The sequence below is a fragment of the Rattus norvegicus genome, chromosome 2 (genome assembly GCF_036323735.1).
Source record: "Rattus norvegicus strain BN/NHsdMcwi chromosome 2, GRCr8, whole genome shotgun sequence".
Taxonomy (NCBI): Eukaryota; Metazoa; Chordata; class Mammalia; order Rodentia; family Muridae; genus Rattus; species Rattus norvegicus.
In genome coordinates, this window is record NC_086020.1 from 115394288 (window position 1) to 115415575 (window position 21288).

Below are 21288 nucleotides of genomic sequence, written 5' to 3' on the forward strand. Positions count from 1 at the left end.
TCCTTCAGTTATCTGTTCATTATAAGTGGCAGTGGCAGCTATGCAAGGCAGTGTGTCAGATTAATTTCTAAATATTTATTATAATAGGGATATGATTCTTGGATTTAATGGATAGATTTCATAGTAGAAAGTAAGCAGAATTTTCAAGAAATAACCTTAAGGTATAAATCTGTAACCAAGAAACAGAACGAGAATATAGCATTAGACTGTATGAGTAACACAAGTGAGAAGATGGAACTCTGGGGAAAGCACCGTTTTAGACTATGTCTGTGCACTCAAATAGAAATAAATGCAATTAAAGCATCCCCAGTGCTGCTAGCTTCCTTGTAGACTTCGACATTCACATTTTGGTGGTTTGCTAGAGTTAATCTCTTGAATTCTAGAAAGGCAATCAAGATTTATTCCTTGTCTCTTGGTCACTTGCTTTTCCAATCAGTACATCAACTACCTGCTCTGGGAAGGGTCAATGATATGAGGAGGAGATAGCTATCTAGACCTTGGAGCCAGAAGGCCTGGATTTGAGTTCTGGCACTAGTACTTAATGGAAATGATGTCTTGGGAAAGTTGTACCTCTCTCAACCCTCCTCTGGGAAACCAGGGGCTGCTACGGTTTCTTCTACTACTTCAGTGAGTGGCTGCGTATGTGGAAACAAAATTCAGAGGACTAGAGCTCAGTGGTAGAGTGCTGAGCTCACAGAGTCGTCAGCATTGCACATTACTTACTTAATTAAATTTTGTGAATAATTTATAGAAGTTCTGAATGTGCAGAACACTCTATAATTTTCTTGGGAAGATTTTAAAAAATATAACATGTGGAGATATATATATATATGTATATATGTATATATATGTATATACATACACACACACTGGCACATAACTATATGTATAAAGAGGCACATATACAAATATTACACAAGAGAGAAAAATTTATAATACAGCAGAGATCTAGGCTACATTAATGTAATGAGGGAAAGAAAAATTTCATCCAAAAATGTTAAGAATATTTTTTCTCTCATTCTGATCCTTGTATTTCTGCTTAGTTTTATGTGATAATTGAGGCTGGGGCACATTAAATGTGATCTACAAGTAAGCTCTGCCTCTTGCTATAGAAATATTTCTTGAAAAGCGTTCATAGGCTTAAAACAAAGGAAGTTCCATCCTTTAAAAATGTGAACAGAGAGTGTCTATTGTTTTTTTAATTGACAAATAAAATTACATATATTGATGTCAAATGTCATTGTGATATAAGTGTACATTAAGAAATGGTTAAATTACTTGATATTATTATGCAATTTATGAGAAGGATACTATATCTATTCTTTAAATTTAATATGCAATATATTGTTATTAATGAAGTTCTTGACATTTATTCAAATATAATTCTTCAAAGTTCCCCCAAAATTCAAGAATAATTAAGAAAACACATTCAAATAGGTCATTCTTAACTTTATTTTCAGATGGCTGCTACCTATAATCTTTTTTCAGGAAAAATAATACTGTTCTTGCAATTACTTAAGCAAATGTGCTATAGATAACGTACAGCCATTGCTCAGCTAATCTGTGTAACAGAGAGATGGGGAGCTGTCTCTCTGTTTTAGAGATGAGAAACTGTCATTGGCTGGGTGAGAATGTGGTCTGTGGGGGGCACAGTGCTTAGACCCCATAGTTCACGTAGAGCAGAAGAACGAGAGTATTCCAAAGCCAAGGAAATGTGCCCACAACCAAAACGAGGCTGCACCTCTGCAAAGGCGCCCAGGAGACGCTGAGGCGGCTTAGTTTTGGCAGCAGAGCGTTTGAAAGGTACTGCCAAGTGCTTGTTCCCAGGTTTTTAAAAACCCAGGTTATCCCAAGTCAGAGCCAACAGTACCAGAGCTTTTGAAAGACCCTTAGTGCTTTCTTATTAAGTGTCTTGGCTGTCTTTTCTGGATCTCGTAAGCTGGTGGCTCAATGAATCTTATTTTTTTTCTAAAACAGAAGATTTTTCACAAGCTTACGTTTTGAATTGATTAACATGCAATGAGTTAAGCACTCTCAGAAATGGTTAGCAGACTCAGGAGGAAGCAAGCATACGAGAAGGAACAGTTAAGAACTGCCCTCATTCATTCTCCTCCGCCTTAAAGGAATTGTCAATAAGAGAGCTGTGGGGAGGAGAAGGGAAGAACCAAAGGGAAGTTAGCAGGCAGGTTGGGAACTTCCTCAAGAGATATGGGTTATTAATGGTTCTTTGAAGAAAATGTTCCATGATGTATTCAAAATGCTGTTCTTAAAACTCTGTGTGTTTAAAATGGCCAAGTACCCTGTGCTCATTAGGATATAGGATGGGCATTATTCAAAAAACAGACTAACAATTGCTGGAAGAACATAGAAAAAATACTGGAAAATGGAAAATCCACTTTGGGAACCTATATAAAGGTTTCTAAGAAAATTATAAATTTACCTCAGGTTAAACACTCAGAAGGATTGATATCGGAATTGTTAGGAGATATTTGCCCACTCATGTTCATGACGTCAGTTTTCACAGGAGACAAAAGATAGAAGCCTCTAGTAGACATCGGTAAATAGATGAGTAAAATGTGTATAAGTCTCTATCTATGTATACATATGTGTGCAATGGGTACTCAGTCTTCAAAGGGAAGGGGATCCTGACACAGACAGTAACATGGATAAACGTCTAGAGCATGTCATTAAGTGAAATAAACCAACCACAGATGGGAAGCTACTGTAGGAGTCCGCTTATTCAGGGAACCTCTGGTAGTGAGTTTATAGACACAAAGTTGGTTTCTAACAGGCTAGGGGATTAAAGCATGGTGACTTGTGTAATAGGACTGGGTTTTCAGGTTTTGCAAGAGGAAAAGATTTCTGATTGTTGTTGCACACTACAGGAGTATATTAGTCATGCAGGAACCATACACTTACAGAGGTTGATATGATGTTTAATGAAATATGTATTTTACCCTTGTTAAAGAGGAAAGGAAAAAAAATACCTCTCCCTATGGTTTTCCCCAAAGGACTAAATTCTGTTTACCCTAAGGGGAAAAGCAATGACCAAGTGGTTATGTGAGAAGGTATACAGTTGAGGGAAAGCTTGGGACCCAACCCACAACCAGGAAGCAGCCAGTGGAACGTCTTCCTCAACTACTACCATTGAGTTTTCACTATTTTTGGGTCACTTAACTTCCAGATTATAACATAGGGACACATCAGGAAGTTGTCTCTGGTAGAGTCAGGAACTCTAGAGGATCTCGGTTGCTGTGGGTTTTCTGAAGTTGCTGTTATAACCTGGACACTGCCTCTACTGCCAGCTACCTGTCATGAGCTGTTATGGTTATTGTTATTATCCTCTCTCCTGTCTTCTTCCCTCCCATTGTACTTCAGTAGGAACTAGAAAGCAGGAGAAAATTTAGAGTAAGATTTTAGATCAATAGGCCCCTTGTGATACCAAGGGACAGTGATAGGTACTAGTAGACCATGGTTAGCACAGGACTCCACAAGTACAGATATATTCCAGATCGATGGCGAATGCCCTCAACAATGCCCCAGTCTACCTTGAATGAATACCACCTAGTCAACATGGCCTGTATGGACTTCCGTGAGTGGGTTCTTCAGTGCCCTCTAGTTTCAATTTGTCTCCAACTGACAGCATTCCTATCAATCACCAAGTTCGACTGCGCGTTTGAAGACTTTGTACATCATAGTATTCTTAGAGGACCTCCTCTTTACTTCTAATCTAGGCTCTTCCCCCAGCCTCCACTATATTCCTAAGGCTCAGTTAATTTATATTCCTATTGGCTCGGTTAATTTAGTCTTTAGATTTTTTTTAATTTGTCTGTTACCTTGCCTGCTATTCCCTTCTCTCCTTACGAGCTAGTGTGAATCATTTAGTCTTTCATAAACAATTTAGAACAATTGAATGTATCTAAAATAACTTACAATATACATATGCCTGGGCTATTCTAAAATAATTTACAGTGCTCGTATGCATGCACTATTTTTAAGATTATTTATGATTTCTTTTCCCGAAATTTTAGTCTCTGTGCTAATTATATCCACTTGATAAAGACTACCTTCAGTGACTGCCTGAGACAGTGGCACATTGTGGCTTTTTGATGAAATATTAATATTTAATTAAAATAAATTAAATTAAATATAAATTAAAATATAATTTAAAATCTATTAATAGCTCAAATTCCTCAAAGGACATACGCCGTGACATTATCGCCAGTTAACTCTGAGAGATGGGGATGGCAATTATTTATATCTTACACTTATTATTATTTCAAGTCTTCTTATTTTTTTACAGGAAATGAATCATTCTTGCCTAAAAAATGTGCTTTTTAACATTAATATTGATCAATACAGAGAAATTTCAATCAGGAGTTCATGCTGAGAGATTAGTTGGCATTACGTGTTAGAATTCGCATCTCATCTGTGGAACATCATAAAATTGTTGATAGTTGCTTATTTACATTTTATATTGTATAAAAATAAAAGTATGTTGGCTTTTATGTATCAGGATTGAGTTCAGGGTGCTGTATATGCTAGACAAATGCCTTCCCACTGATATATATCCCAGCCTTTCTCTCCATTTCTATTAAGAGAGAGAGCCTTATTTAGTTTCTTAGGCCTTGAACCATATATATATATATATATATATATATATATATATATATATATATCTCCCAGGCAGTCCTTGAACTCATAATCCTTTAGCTTTAGTCTTCTGAACAGTGAGACTACAGGTACATACCACCACTCTTTCCTGTCTTACTTTTAAGAGAGAGAGAGAGAGAGAGAGAGAGAGAGAGAGAGAGAGAGAGAGAGAGAGAACAGGCCATTAGCACAGCAGACAATTGAAAAGAATCCTGTCTGAGGGTGGGAGGGAGTAAGTGCTGTCTGGTCACAACACAGGTGGGCCAGTGAGGTCGTGAGTGGGCAGTAGTTTTATCTAACATTCAAGATCACCAGAAAATGCCCAGTCCCAACATAGTCTCATTTTCTTCAGAGTTTCTAGTGGGGTGTGAGGTATGAGCACAGAGGGCATTCAAGTGAAAGGCATCATGAGTGAAGCCTTGAGTCTATGCAAGTACTCAGTCGACTGTGCCATACACATCAACCCCACTTCATCGTATTTTCATTTATTATCACCTAAAACTTTACCTTAAGACCACAAGTTTATTGTCTATATTGTTAAAGTAGGGTGTGGTATCCACCTCACATGTGGGTCACTCCCATTGGGGAGCTCACTGAACCTCAGAAATGAGACTCTTAACTAGATAGCATCAATCTCAAACAAGAGGGGAAAATGGTTGGAAGAATCTTGAGGAAAAAAATCTTAGTTTACTTTAATATGGTAGGAGGCAAAACTGATTTAAAGTCATGAATTGCTAGTGTGAGGGAGTGTTCCTTGGCAAAAGTGGATTGGTAGGGCATAAATGTGAGGAGACAGTTCTTTTTTCCTATTGTTGGTTTCCAGGGAGCTCATTGAGTTCATCAGACTTGGCTATAAGTGTATTTACCTACTGACTTCCATTATAACTGTAAACACTTTCTTCTCTGTTATTCTCCAACAGGATAAAGTTTTAGCTTCTCTCAAGCATTTATAAAGGCCAAAAGGACAACACAGAGAAAGGAAAAAAACCCAGAGAGTGAAGATTAGTAATTCTCCTGAAAAAGCAAAATTTTTGAGGTGTGTTGGTGACTTTGCCAATATCTGAGCTATACCAGAGGCACTGCCACATTTGATTTCAAGTTATACCACAGAGTTATAGTAATACAAATAGCATGGTCATGGCCCAAAACTGACACATAGATCTTTGGGCCAGAATAGAGGACTAAGAAACACATAGATGTGGTTGTGGCCATCTGGTTTCTGAGAAAGATGGTAAAAATACACAATGGAGAAAAGATATCTCATCAATAAACAATGCTGGAAAAATTGGATAACCATACATAGATGATTGAAACTAGATACTTGTCTTTCACTTTATATTAAAATCAACTCCACATAGACCTTAATGCTTTAAGACCTGAATTCAAACTGAGAGAAGGAAAAAGTAGAGAAGACACAGGAAGACATCAGTACAGCAAGTCATTTCTGAATAGGACTCCAGTTGGCCAGGAAATAGTGCCGGCAATTGACGAATGAGATCACACAAAATTAAAAAGCTTCTGTACAGGAAAGGAACAATTAATCAGAGCAGAGAAAGGTCCTACACAATTGAAAAAATCTTGGCTAGTGATATATCTGATGGAGGATAAGTGTTTAGAAAGAACATCAATGCATTAAGAACTAAAAAAATCTGAATATCAAAAATGAAACAAGCTAATCAACAAATGCGGCAATTGACTGAGACAGTTCTTATAAGGTAAAGTGAAAATGGCCAACAAACATAAGAAAAATATTCAAGTTCACTGACCAATTCAATGAGAATGAAAACACGCTCACGAGACAGACAGACAGACAGACAGACAGACAGACAGACACACACACACACACACACACACACACACACACACACACACACACCCAGCAACAACAAAGCAAAGAACGACTTGACTGGAAAGTAATGATTTTAGCTTGGGATAGTGTAACTCCAGTTTCACTCAGGAGGCTGAGGTAGGATGACTTGAAACTATGAATTCAAGGCCAGTCTGGTGAATATTGAAAGATGGTGCCTCAAAAATATTTCTGAATGTAAGCCTTTAGCTTTCTTTATAGAGAAAGAAACATGGAATGGCTAGAAAAGCAATCCATTCATTTCACAAATCTAGTAGTCACTGTTACTTGGTTGACTGAATTAGTAATTTTTTCCTATTATCTTATGTACTTAAATTTATTGATGTCTATTTCCTCAGTTTTCATGTGCTACACGTAGGCAGGGGATCGACCAGTTCTCTCTTATGAGCTAAATATGCTTTGTATGATTAACTACAAAGTAGATCTGCAATTCTTTTAGCTTTTTCCTAAATTGCAATCCAAAAGTACAAAAAATAAGACTAACTAGAACAAGTGAGAACAGCCAATTTATTTAATGTGTGTGAGGATTCAGAAGTTATTTATCACTTTTGCACAGGCCATAGAACATGAGAAAAGAGCAGACATAATCAAGGAAACAGGACTCATTCTTAATGTGAACTAACTGTAATCTTACGTTTAGACTTTGTATATAGTTATGCATATAGAGTTTGCCTTGTCTGCATATCCCCAGGCATAGCTAATATACATTTTGAAAGGCCAAGTGTATCCAGCATGGTGTAGGCTCTAGCCTTAGAAGAAACACAGAAGATGTCTTTAGAGAGTGTGTGAATGTACGTGTGTGTGTGTGTGTGTGTGTGTGTGTGTGTGTGAGAGAGAGAGAGAGAGAGACAGAGACAGAGACAGAGACAGAGACAGAGACAGAGACAGAGACAGAGATACAGAGAGAGAAACACACAGAGAGACCACCAGTTCGTCGTGTTGGAAACGAGAGTAATCCTTTATTTGATCATACATGGAGGATACTTTTTCTCTGCTCTAGAGATTGACTCTGAGACTTTTGGCATGTTACTCAAGACAGTGCCACACCACTGCACTGCCAACCTAGTCTGAGGTTTCTGGGACAAATCTCTATATGAGCCACAGCTGAAATTGAACTCTTGAAACTCAGCCGCCAACAAAGGCTGGGGTTATGTCTTGCACCAGCATACCAGAGTTGATTTTCTTGGTTTGTAAACTTCCTCTCAATCTTGTTGGGAAAAATAACATAATCTGGGAGGACGGAAGTGAGAGCAGAGGAGACTTACCCCAGGTTACACAGAAGGTTGATAGAGACTGGGCTGGTGGTCTGTGTCAATAACGCTAGCTGTCCAGGGACTAACGAGGAGGCTTGCAAGTTCAAAGCCTTCCTGGTTTGGAGAAAGAATTCTAGGACACACTGTCAACTTAGTGAGAACTTATCAGAAAATAGAAAAAAAAATGGACTTGGGCTACAGCTCAGTGGTCCAGTGCTTGACTAGCATGTTGCTGGCCTGTGGTTCAGTCCCAGCACTTTACAATAAACAAACAAACAAGAGTAGAAACAAAGGTGCTGGAGTCCCTGTCAGCTGTGTGGGGTTCCAGAGCCTGCTCCCTACATCTTATCTTGGTCCTGGTGCTAAGCAAAGCAATGCTGTTCTGTTTTCCATGGTGTAACCACAGCCACATTTTCTGCATCAGCTGCGTCCTGTTCCTTCCTTCTTGACCATTTGGAATTTGGTCCTGAAGACAGCCTTCCATCCAGCCATATGCCTGCGTAAACAAAACACTTCAAGGAGGGGTTCATTGGCTGAGGGTTGCAGAAGCAGCTCGATTCTGCAGAGTAGGGTGGACGCCACTGAACTTTGACCAATTATTCACATATGTCTCGAACATGAAAATCATTTGTTAGTTTCCTCCAATTATCCACGGGGCTGTGCGAGGCTTCGGATCACTGCAGAGTAGGTCGTTGCTTTCCAAACAAAGTCATTTTTGTTTGTGTGAGAGTCTGTTTGAGGTGAGGTGGTAGAAGTGGGACACAAGGGACGTGTGAAATGACAGAGGTTGCCCAGTGGGCTGTGACATTATCAGGCTGGCCTTAAAGAGAGTTTCTGTAAAACATAGCCCGTCAAGAGGGATAGCAGTGCAGAAAGCACGAAACGCAAGTCCAAGGTATCCAGGTCAAGACTGCAGCTTTATTAACCGGCATGTGACACTAGGCTAGTCATTCTACCTTTCTTCACCCCATTTCTTTAACTGTGAAATGAGGGGAGCTAGCATGCAGGCGTGAAGAAGATAAGACATTGATGCATGTGGTGTATGATTGAAATCACTAAATCATATCAAACAATCAGCATGTGTTCCGTTGTAATCTCTGCCAGCATTAATTCTTATTGTTATTTCATTTGTCTTAAGTAGGTCTTTTCACAGGAATTACAAGGCAGAAGAAGAATAAAAGGAACCACGCTGAAGCAAAGTTGTTTCCCTCTTTCCGAGATCCTAGAGAAAGATGGTTTTCCCATTGAACTTGTGAATTCTTAAGATTCTTGGGCATTTTTCTAGACGAGCTATGTATTGAGCTATGTATTGAGCTACTTAGTGCTATCGTAGTCTAAGTTTCTGAACTTCTACAGGATCTACTTTGGCAATTTCTGTGTCAGATTTCAGATGAAGTGTGCACCCCACCCCCGCCCCACCCCCTCACTCTTTCCAGCTTCTCCTGTTCATTTATTTCACGTATCTAATAGTTCTCTGTCCTTCAGACATTAGGGAAGCTTTCAAGACTGGTATTGTGAACAGCTTGATGAGTAAGGCGTCAAAGGACTTCAGGGTGAAGGGCGTCATGCTTAAGGAAGACAGCAGCATGTAATAGTCCATGCCACCCGCAGGACACTGCTTATTTTCTGTGCCAATCTGTGACGTTCTTTGAAATCTTTGCAGTCTGCGCGGGGCAGTGCATTTCTTTCACTGTGAGGCTGTGCGAATGTCTTCATGTGTTTAGAGTCCTCCCATTGTGAGGCTGTGCGAATGTCTTCATGTGTTTAGAGACCTCCCCTGTCTTTGAATCCTTTCTTTACTGATAAAGAATGTGTTTCATTTTCCTTTCTAGCCCGCATGGCCTTCAGCTTTTTCTGAAGCCAACAGGCTTTTGTCCTGGTGCTTAAATGCTTTGACCTTATCCTTTGGTGACTTCTTTTCCATTGTAAAAATCATTTACTTGAAATCCACTGATCTTTGTTTTAGGTTTTTCTTTCTTTCCTTTCTTTCCTTTTTCGTTTTGATTTTATGCCTATGATTTTTTTTAATTTAATCTTTTCTTTTTTACACTCCAGATTTAATCCCTTTCCCGGTTCCATATCTCCCTACCCAGCCCTCCCCCCATCTCCAAGAGGATTCCCCACCCTCCCACCTCCACTCCACCAGACCTCCCCACTTCCCAGGGCCTTCAGTCTCTTGAGGGTTAGGTGCATCTTTTCTCACTGAACCCAGACCCGGGAGTCCCCTGCTGTGTATGTGTTAGGGCCTCATCTCAGCTGGTGTCTGCTACCTGGTTTGGTTATCCAGTGTCTGAGAGATCTCGGGGGTCCAGGTTAATCGAGACTGCTGGTCCTCCTACAGGGTTGCCCTCCTCCTCAGCTTCTTCCAGCTTTTCCCTAATTCAACCACAGGGGTCAGCAGCCTCTGTTCATTGGTTGGGTGCACACATCTGCATCTGACTCTCTCAGCTGCTTGTTGGGTCTTTCAGAGGGCAGTCATGATAAGTCTGTTTGTGAGCGCTCCATAGCCTCAGTAATGGTGTCAGGCCTTGGGGCCTCCCCTTGAGCTGGAACCCACTTTGGGCCTGTTGCTGAACTTCTTTTTCCTCAACCCTTTCTCCATTTTTGTCCCTACAGTTCTTTCAGACAGGAACAATTATGGGTGGGAGTTTTGACTGTGGGATGGCAACCCCATCCCACACTTGATGCCCTGACTTTCTGCTGGAGATGGGATCTACAAGTCCCCTCTCCCATTCTAGGGTGTTTATCTAAAGTCCCATTCTTGAGTCCTGAGAGTCTCTCACCTCCCAGGTCTCTGGTACATTCTGGAGCTTTCCCCCACTTCCTACTTCCTGAGATTGCCTGTTTTCATTCTTTCTGCTGGCCCTCAGGGCTTCAGTCTTGTTCCCCCAAGCTATTACTTGATCATGTACCCATCTTTTTCTCCCTGTTCCCTTTCTCACCTAGGTCCCTCCCTCTCTCCCCACTCCTGTGATTGCTTTCTTTTCCCTCCCAAGTGGGATCGAGGCATCCTCATTTGGGCCCTTTGGCTTGTTAATGTTTTTGAGTTCTGTGGACTGTATCCTGGGTATTCTGTACCTTTTTTTTTTTTTTGGCTAATATCCACTAATTAGTGAGTACGTATCCGTATCATGCATGTCCTTTTGGGTCTGAGTTACCTCACTCAGGATGATATTTTCTAGTTCCATCCATTTGCCTGCAAAACAAGGATGTCCTATTTTTTAATAGCTGAATAGTATTCCATTGTGTAAATGAACCACATTTTCTGTATCCATTCTTCTGTTGTGGGACACCTGGGTTGTTTCCAGCTTTTGGCTATCATAAACAAGGTTGCTATAAATATATTAGAACATGTGCTTCTGTGGCATGGTGGGGCGTCTTTTGGGTATATGCCCAAGTGTGGTATAGCTGGATCTTCAGGTAGATCTATTTCCAATTTTCTGAGGAATCTCCAGATTGATTTCCCGAGTGATTTTTTACCAGCTTGCTGTCCCACCAGCAATGGAGGAGTGTTCCTCTTTCTCCACATCCTCGCCAACATGTACTGTCACCTGAGGTTTTGAACTAAGCCATTTTGATTGGTGTAAGGTGGAGTCTCAGAGTCGTTTTGACTTGCATTTCCCTGATTTGAGATTCCTCTGTTGTGACTTCTCCGTTTAGTTCTATACCCCATTTTTTGATTGGGTTGTTTGGTTTTTTGGTGGTTAACTTCTTGAGTTCTTTCTATATTTTAGATGTGGAGTTAGTGAAGATTTTTTCCCAGTCTGCAGGCTGCCAATTTGTCTTATTGTCACCGTCCTTTGCCTTACAGAAGCTTTCCAGTTTCATGAAGTCCCATTTATCAATTCTTAGTCTTAGAGCATGAATCATTGGAGTTCTGTTTAGGAAATTTCCCCCTGTGCCAATGAGTTCAAGGTTCTTTCCCACTTTCTCTTCTATTAGATGAATGTATTTTGATTCTATGTTTAGGTCCTTGATCAACTTGGACTTGAGGTTCGTGCAAGGTATCAAATATGAGTCTATTTTCATTTTTCTACACACAGACTTCCAGTTGGACCAGCACCATTATTGAAAACACTTTCTCTTTTCCATTATATATTTTTGGCTTGTCAAAGATCAAGTGTCTGTAAATGTGTAGTTTCATTTCTGGGTCTTCAATTCTGTTCCATTGGTCAATGTGTCTGTCTCTGTACCAATACCATGCAGTTTTTATCATCATTGCTCTATAGTATAGCTCGACGTCAGGGATGGTGATTCCCTCAGCAGTTATTTTATTATTAAGAATTGTTTTTGCCAGGGCAGGGAACTGGGAGTGGGCAGGTGGGGGAGCATCCTCATAGAAGCAGGGGGAGGGGGAACGGGATAGGGGGTTTCCAAAGGGGAAACCAGGAAAGGGAATGCCATTTGAAATGTAAATAATAAAATATCCAATTAAAAATAATTGTTTTCACTATTTTGTTTTGTTTTTTTCCCCTTTCAGATGAATTTGAGAATTGCTCATTCTATGTGTTGGGATTTTGATGGGGATTGCATTGAATCTGTAGGTCACCTTTGGTGTGATGGCCATTTTTGCTATGTTATTTCTGCCAATCCATGAGCATGGGGATTTCTTCATTTTCTGAGATCTTTTTTGATTTATTTCTTGAGAGGCTTGAAGTTATTATCATATAGATCTTTCACTTGTTTGGTTAGAGTTACTGCAAGGTATTTTTTATTATTTGTGGCTGTTGTGAAGGGAGTTGTTTCCCTAATTTCTTTTTCAGCTGGTTTATCATTTGAGTTAATTTTATATCCACCCACTTTGCTGAAATTGTTTATCAGTTGCAGAAGTTCTATGGCAGAATTTTTGGGGTTGCCTATCTATACAGTCATATCAGCTGCAAATAGTGATGTCTTTAATTCTTCTTGGCCAATTTGTATCCCCTTGATCTCCTTTTGTAGTCCTATTGTTCTAGCTAGAACTTTGAGTACTATATTGAATAGAGTGGGCATCCTTGTCCCCCGATTTTAGTGGGATTGCTTCAAATGTCTCCTCATTAATTTGATATTGGCTGTTGGTTTGCAGTAAGTTGCTTTTATTATGTTAGGTATGGGCCTTGAGTTCCTGATCTCTCCAACACTTTTAACATGAAGGGGTGCTGTATTTTGTCAATGGCTTTTTCAGCATCTAAGGAGAAGATCATGTGACTTTTTTCTTTGAGCTTGTTTATATAGTAGATAACATTAATGGATTTTCATATATTGAACCAACCTTGCATCTCTGGGATGAACCCTATTTGATCATTCAGATGGTTTTCTTGGATTCAGTTTGCAATAATTTTATTGAGTATTTTTACTTTGATATTCATAAGCCAAATTGGTCTGAAGTTTTTTTGTTGCATCCTTGCGTGGTTTAGGCATCAGAGTAATTGTGGCTTCAGTTGGAAGTTCTGACTATTAATATTTTTATTATATTTTCTCCATTTACAGCTTGTTTCATTGAAAGATACAAACTGTTCTGTTCAGTTTTTCCCGAATAGTTTTATTGCAATTATCATTTTATCACCCATTTGAAGTGATACCTTTGCATATTCCATGTGCATGCATATGTGTGTATGTGTGCACATGTGTGTGCGTGTGTGTGGTTTTATTCTTTCTTCTAATACTATATCAACAGTGCACCTGTTTAGAGTTAGTCCCACAGTCAAGGTGGAGTTGTTCTACACAACCATATAAGTAGTTCCCTTTCCAGGACCACTAAAGGACTGATGTTCCATTCCCTGCCTCAATACATCATACAGCTCGCCAGGCAATTCTCTTCAATTTTTAAACTCATTCAGAATTTCCCTACTATCATCACCTGCTCATTTTTCTAAATGGAATATTAGGACCATAAGGTTTAAAGAAGGATTGATTTTTTTTTGTTTTCAACTGAGAAATCTTAAACTCACAAATTAATTTAGGGAGAATTGATCCCTATCTCGTACCATACCAAAACATAAAATCAATTCCGTGAAAGTTTTTAAGTAAAGGCAAAGCTAAGGAAAAATATTTGAGATAACATAGAGTTAGCAAAACATTATTGTAGGACTTTCAAAAATGGGTTGCAACTGTGTCTCCCAAAAGGATCCCTTGTTGAACATTTGGGTTCAGAACTTATCTTCCTAATTAACAGGGACAAGACAGGCAAAGATAGTAGGAAGGTAAACAGACAATTCATGGTAGAGGGTGTCTGTGTATTCAGTTTCCTTGGTGGTCAGTGGGTGCTAAGTAAGGCCACAGTAAGATATCCATTGCACATGCACTCCATGCACTATTATTAAAGATCTACAACACTAAATGATAATAGACTGTGGGTGAGGCTTTGGGCACTTGCACATAGTGCTACAGGGACCATGAATGGGTGTGTCCACTTCAGAAAGTGTTTTAAATGATATCTATTGAGATGCGACGTGTTATCTATAGGCCCCATGCAGGCATAGCTTGTAATTCAAGTGCAGAAATGTTCACAGCAGCATATGCCTAATGGCTCTCAACTGTGCATAATCAAAGTCTTCTGCAACAATAGAATAAATCAACCTAAAAGTGTATGCAGGAAATATTATTTAGCATTAATATTTCATGACAAAATACAACAGAATAGGTTGTACAAGAATATTTTATATTCAAGAACTTAGATGCAAGGGATACTTGCCATGTTATTAAATTTATTCATACAAATAAAACAGTAAGGCTTTGTGTGTAATAGCAAGAATCGTGTTTATTTTGCATAAATTGGAACTAATAATTCAGAAAACTTAGATAAGTTTTTGATCATGAATTTCATTGTATTTATTACTCTGGCTATGGTTACATGGATGTGTTAATTTCACAATAGTCTTCCGAGCTGGCATCTAGGAGATGTGCCCCTTTCTAACTGTGTTTTAAAAGATATTAACATATGCTGAAATAGATTTTTACCTTCCTTCTTTTCCTCTTCCTCCTTGTTCATGGGTGTGGTGGTAGTGATGTGTGTGTGTGTGTGTGTGTGTGTGTGTGTGTGTGTGATATGTGTGTATGTGGTATGTGCATCTAAGTGCATAGGTACTTGTACCCATATATGCTATGCAAAAACAGAAGAACACATAGGCTATCTTCCTCAATCACCGTCAGCATTTCCCTGAGACAAGGTCTCTCAGTGACCTGGATGCTGGTGACTTGCTGTTTGTGGCTAGGCTGACAGTACAGGGAGCTCTCAGGATCCACGTGCTTCTGCTCTTATCTAGGTTTCTTTTCTGTAGCAATGATAAAATGCTCTAAGAAAAACAATGTAGGGGATAAAGGTCTGAGAACTATAGACAGGAAGTCACAGTGGCAGGAGATGGAGACATTGTATCCTCAGACAAGATTCAGAGAGAGTGGATGTTACCTCTCAATTCCCTTCTGCTTATACAGTTAGGTTACCCTAAAGCAGGAATGACCCTGCCCACAATTTAAATGTGCAATGTGCCTTCCCACAACTTAGTTAAGATAATCCCTCACAAGGCTATCCAGAGACCATTCTCCCAAGTGTTTATTACCAAAGATCTTCAAGTTTAGGGTTGCAGGTGTGAAGTTGTGTTTTTTGTTTTTGTTTTTGTTGTTGTTGTTTTTTTAAACAGTACCCAACAAAGTGTGTTGGCTACAAAGAGACATCCATATCTCAGCCTGTCTCAGAGCTGTTCCTATGTAGAGGGATCAGCACATACCTAACCTGCTTTGTTGTTCTTCTTGGTTATGTTCTTCATGTCTGCAGTCAAGATTTTTCAGGAGGTCTTCCCCGGTCAAATTTAGTCTTTATTAAATTTGAAGTAATCCACAGCATTTCATTTCCTGTAGAAACACAGACATAACCTCTCCCCAAATGCAACACATTTCCTGACCTCCTTTCTGAGGTTATCACATGTATAGGCTGATTTAATTCAGCAGTTCCTAAAATCCAGTTTTTCCCCCAGCAGCTATGCTACCTGTCTCATTGACATAAAAAAATTAAAGTCAATAGAGTATTATTCAATCTATCTCAGGGAGATCTCATATCCCCTTCTGTTGTATGAGCATTTCCTTTAAAGTATGGTTAGATCATTTTGCAATTATTTGGCTCATAGGATTGAAAATTATATCTGTAACACTTTTTTTAATCCATAATGTTTGGAAATGTGTTTTATTCCACTCGATTCACATGTTGGAGTATCATCAGCTTCAAACCGCCGATGGCATCTTCGAGATAGTTATTATGTCTAATCACTGTGCAATTTTGGAATCATCCTTTTCACAGTTTAAGGTAGAGGCCCATTGAAATCTTGAATGTGAATCAATCGTGTGATATGTTACCACATGTACTTATTTTAAAATTTCAAACTCTGCAAAATGAAACACAGGCACTGTGGTATGACACTGCTCTAAGGTGGCATCATTAAACATAATCTGTATTTTAATTCAGAATACCACATCTCGATTTGTGCCATTCTGCAATCTCATCACAAGGTGCATGCCTAGCTTTTTTAATGGCTACTGCAGGGCCAAATTCAGGTTCACATTTTTGTAGCCCAAGCTCTCTTCCCACTGATTCATGATCACAACCCTGATCTCCTTATTACTACATTGTTACCAAGCTTTATACATATATTTAAACCTTGTAACCTTTAGTCTACTATTCTCTAATGTTATTCTTCTTTCCCAAAGACATCTTACAATACACATAATTTCAAGCCTTTGAGTCATTTTCTATTTCATAAATAACATTACTATCTTTACACTAATTCATTATTTTTAGTTTTAGGCTCATCATAAAAATCTAAGAGTTTGCATTTCCTTCCTGGTTCACTTTATTCCTTCCTCCCACCACCTAACAATGTTTCATATTTTTAAAAAATTCCTAAACAAGCTCCAAAACAATTAGGTTGTTAAAATAAAAAAAATGATTATGATTGTATCAAATATTCACAGCTCATTACCTCATTATACTTTACTTTTAAGATTTTTTATATTTATTTATATGTAATAATAGTAGTTATTACTATGTATGGGAATGATGGCTAGTTTTATGTCAACTTGTCACAAACTAGAGTCATCAGAGAGGAAGGAGCCCAAATAATGAAATTCCCCCATAAGACTGAGCAAACATGTCAGATGCTTTCTTTCACTAATTTATTTGTTCTGATTACATCCTGATCACAGTCCCCTCTTCCCTCTTCTCCTCCCAGTCCCACCCTTATGAATTCCTGGGGGAGAGCCAGCCCATTGTGAGTGTTACTCTTGGGTTCTATAAGAAAGCAGGCTGAACAAGGCAGTAGGCAGCATTCCTCCACAGCTTCCGCATCAGATCCTCTCTGCTGGTCCCTGTCCTGCTTGAGTTTCTGTCCTGACTTCCTTGAATGATGGACTGTGGTGTGGAGGTGTAAGTCAAATAAACCCTTTCCTCCCCAAGTTATGTTTATCATTGTGTTCTCTAAGTAATAACTACCCTAACTAAGACAGGGTATATGGGGTGTGCATATGGAGGTCAGGAGACCACTTTGGGACAGATGTTCTTTTCTGTCACTATGTGGGTTCTGGAGAGCAAGCTCAGGTCACAGAGCTCGGAACCCAGAACCCTTTACTTGCTAAACCATCTAGCAGGCCACATTTTATTTTATATTAACTGATGTCTGAAAAAAAAAACCAACAAACCTGCTAAATCACCCCTCCATTTAAATTTCCTCTCACTTGCTTTCCATAGGCGTGAACCTGAGTCAGTTGGCTACTGTTTGTATGTTGAACAACTCCCAGCCCCCGCTGGTTGCATGGGTGTACAGACTGCAGTCTCTGTTTTCTGTTAAACTGCCCTTTGTGACATCTGTGCATCTGTTTCTTCTAATGGAAACCTTGCCTCTCTTTCGGCGGCAGCATGGGATCTTTCACAAACACCTGCCAGTTCCCCCTCACAAAATCCTCTTATGTTTATTCCCTTGCATTTTTCCTTCCTCAGTGCTTTACATGGTTCTAGGAGCCATTGCTTGCCTGTCCCATCAAATATAATCCTGTCAGGTTTCTCCAGTTCAATCTCTTTCCATTTCCATCAGCCCTTTACATCACTGACCAATTTAATTTCCAAATTGCAAGCCCGATCATATCATGGTCCTAGTAAAAATACTTTAGTAGTATATTTTAAAGACATTTGTAATGTTATACTATAAAAACAATGGAATACATAAAAAATCCTCATGATACCATGTAAAAGTAAAATCTTGAAAACAGAACCACCTATAAACCATCATTAAAATTTTATAAAAGTCAGCATAGACATTGAACAGAAATACATAAAGCATTCATTATATGTAGAGGGTGAAGGGGCTTGTGGACTTGTTTATTTTTCCCCCCACAAAGGAGAAAGCCTTCGTTGACCATCATGAAATTGTGGAGAGGAATGCGAAATCATTTGCACGTTAGTCTCAGAGTCATCGTAGAGATCATAAGACGGACAATAAGGGATGTTGTGCTCTAGTGAGCCAATGGAAGAGGCTACATTCTGGACCACAGAAATGTCTGGGGAAAATCTCAGAATGTGAGAAGGAACTCGATGTAGGAACTGCAGTTTAAAAAGCCAGAGGCATTCAGGATGAAAACAGCAGATGACAGCTAGAGATGCCAGGTTCATTCTGAAGTTGAGGTCTGTGTGTGTGTGTGTGTGTGTGTGTGTGTGTGTGTGTGTGTGTGTGTGTCACAAATTTATCCTGCAGGTGGCAGAGAGGGCAACAGAAAGATATCACAGTGTAGGAATATTTAGCATAAGATTTAGAATCTAGGAAGCTAAGATTTGAAGTATCCACAGTTAGAAAGAGTGGTTATCTCAGTAGGTCTTAAGCATGCTGCTCCCACTTGTAGTAAATAGGGTACACTGCAAAGCTATCTCTACACACAAGGGTAATCATGTTGGTAAGTGTAAGCAGGTCAAAAGTATTCGGTTAGGAGTGAGCATTAGTTGTTAATTAGAATAGTCAGGCTATAATCCACAGACCCAGAGAGGCTGTCTAACAAGGAGGGCTGAAGCGGGGAAATATGGCTCTCCCTGAGAAGGTAAAGTAGATTTTGTGAATGGAGTGGGCTGGATGGAAATGGGAATAGAGGGAGAGAATGCTGGAATTGGGGGGCATTCGATGACCAAGTAGAAACCTAGAGAGTAATCCGAGCAAAGACTCCTAGTAATGGGGGATATGGGACCTGAACCAATCATCTTGTATAACTAGGTAGGGCTTCTAGCAGTGGGCCTGGGACATCAACTCAGCCACAATACCTTTTACCTACTATCTGTCCTGCTTCTAAAATTTGCTGAGGTAATAGTGATGCAGTACTTGAGAGAGTGGCCAACCAATGACTGGTCCAACCTGAGGCCCACCCCATGAGAGGGAGCCCATATCCGACACTGCCTGCAAGCCAAGAACCAGAGACTGGACAACCCAAAGACCCAGGATTGAAAAAACTCTGGCTGGGGGAAAATCAATGCAATAATTATTATTGATAGTCTGCTATACTCTTAGATTGGTGTCTATCTCAATGGACATCAGAGAGGCACCATCCACCAAGTGATGGGTGCAGATGCAGATACCCATGCTAACATATTAGGTGGAGCCAGGGGAGGCCTGCAGAGGTCTGGGGTGAAGGAGCCACAGGGAAAGAGGACAGACACCATGGGGACACAGTCCACATAATCAACCTAGAAGAACTCATAGGGATCACAGAGACTGAAGTGACTGTCATAGACCTTATACGGGTCTGAGCTAGGCCCTCTGCATGGTTGTGTTGCTGGGTGTCCTAGTGAGACTTCTATCAGAGGGAGAGGGCTGTCTCTGACTCTTCTGCCTACTCATGGGACCCTTTTCCTCCTACTGGGTTGCCTTGCTCAGCCCTGATGTGAGACTTGTGCCTTATTGAAATATTTGTTGTGCCACATTCAGTTGTTACCCCTGGGAGGTACTTCTCTCTCTCTCTCTCTCTCTCTCTCTCTCTCTCTCTCTCTCTCTCTCTCTCTGAAACAAGAGAAACAGAAACAGAAGGAGTGGAAAGGGGACAGGGGAGGTGGTGAGGTGGTGTGGAGTACTGTAAAGAGTAGAGAGGGGAAACTTGTCAGTATATAATGCATGACAGAAGATTGAAAGATTTTTTAAAAAGTCTCTATGAACAGCATTTTGTGGGACTCCTACCCTCATTTTGAAGCCTTCTGTTCCTGTCTATTTTTGTAAGTACCAACTCTGACTTCCCACAGTGACTTTATAACTACCCCAAAGTGTGACTGGTATTGGCAAGAACCCTCCAGATAATTGATAGAAATGAATTCAAACAGAACATGTTCTGAGAATCAATTATGAAAGTGGAGAGCAATGGAGCTGGATTCTTGAGGTTCTGCTCTGATCTCCCCATGAGCACACATGGGTGCCTGTACAGGTCACAACACCACACACTCAAAACTAACTGTCTAAGAGAGTATACAGGAAGGCCTATCTTCTGTTTGCCGACTTAAATACTCCCACTGTACAAATGAGAACAAACTCTCATGAGGAAATTTGTTCCTTATGAGTTTAGAACTGAATAAATATAAGATAAGCATCTAGCATGCTTTCTTGCTCCATCATTATATACGTGAAGGTGGCACAACGCAAAAACACTCTGGAAGAAAAGAGACCAGCTCTAGAGAAGATTGCAGGAGCCCACTTGTCAAGGTGGAAGAACCATCATGGATGATGTCAGAAGGTCCTGTCTCCCAACAACTTTGCATAAGATATTATATTTCAATGCCTGTGTTTAGGGGAACACTCCCTAGACAGTCCCACACAATTTGGTACAAATTATCAACACCCAGAATTCTGAGCTTGATTTTAAACTCTAGTTCTGCTTCAGTGCCCTGCAGCTTAGCGAGGTCATATCTAGTTCCCTACATCCCACACAAGCTCTCCCTTTATTCTTCCCACCTCCTCACCTCTGTGCTGTGTGACCACTATGCATGTACAATATATGTAGTCACAGCCCATTTGTTTTTCTGACAATATCCTCTCTAGTGTGTCTTAGTTACTTTTCCAGGCTTCTGGGACATTCTCCTTGACATACTCTGTTTTCTACAGAGATGATTGGAGAAGTGTTCCCTAAAACAGGTGAGAAATGCATGTTTGGGGTAGGAAACATTTGATTTTATAATTTTATTTTTTAGATGAGTTCTGCTCATTTATTTGTTCCTCTTAAAACTTTGTTTTCCCTGGGAGTCGGATGTAGCATCAGGTACTCTCAGCGAGGACAGACTGATACTTGGTGATATATATGTTCCTGGCATTTTTCTTTGGCTTCCTTCATTCTCTTGGTCATAAGTTAACCATATTCTCCCACCACTGATTCTTAAGAGCACTACGGCATTTGTGTAGCAGGACACACGGAGCAGCACTGCTTTAACTCCTTACTGGGGAGCTTCGGCCCTGGGCTTCTGCATTCTTTAGAGCTCACTGACAGCATATTGTCAGATAGTATCTTCTTTAGAGAGACCAAAAGCTTTCA